This window comes from Lipotes vexillifer, unplaced genomic scaffold (genome assembly GCF_000442215.2).
Source record: "Lipotes vexillifer unplaced genomic scaffold, Lipotes_vexillifer_v1.1 scaffold230, whole genome shotgun sequence".
Taxonomy (NCBI): Eukaryota; Metazoa; Chordata; class Mammalia; order Artiodactyla; family Lipotidae; genus Lipotes; species Lipotes vexillifer.
Window position 1 is genome coordinate 2604109 of NW_006775143.1, and position 501 is coordinate 2604609.

At 43.1% G+C, this 501-nt stretch overlaps 1 protein-coding gene across 5 annotated transcripts in view; it reads left to right on the forward strand.

Annotated features, from left to right (window-relative positions):
* The window catches only part of ASTN2 (astrotactin 2), a 944548-nt gene that overhangs the window by 888100 nt on the left and 55947 nt on the right, over positions 1–501 (forward strand). The gene's annotated exons all lie outside the window — the stretch shown is intronic.

Here is a 501-nt window from a genome sequence, read left to right on the forward strand (position 1 = left end):
CTCTTTCCCCCTTAGCCGGGCCAGTCTCTGTCCATCTCAACATGACACTCCATGAATCCAGTACCAGTGCGTGAGAGTGACCGTATGACACGAGACCTATCTTATATGCTTAGTCCAACTCCTTCATCGTACAAGGAAGGAAACAGCAATTCCAAGGAGGCTTGCTTAAGGAGTTAAGAGGAAGCTAGTGGCAGTGACAAGGCCAGAATAGTTATTCTAGACAGAAAGCCCTGTCTTCCTGTTGCATTTTCATGCATTCTTATTACACGGTAATTTACCTCATTTGAGCTTTGCTACAATCTTATCAAGGTAGGTATTAGTATCTCCACTTCACAGTTGAGAAAATTCAGGCATAAATTTAAGAACGAGTCATCAGGAGTAGACACTGATCTGTGTCATTTTCATATCCTGTGCTTGTTCTGTCCATTAATCCTCTGAATAATGGTATCCAGACATTTGATGGGTTTGGACAATAGCAGGAATGTCTGCTCACCCAGGGCT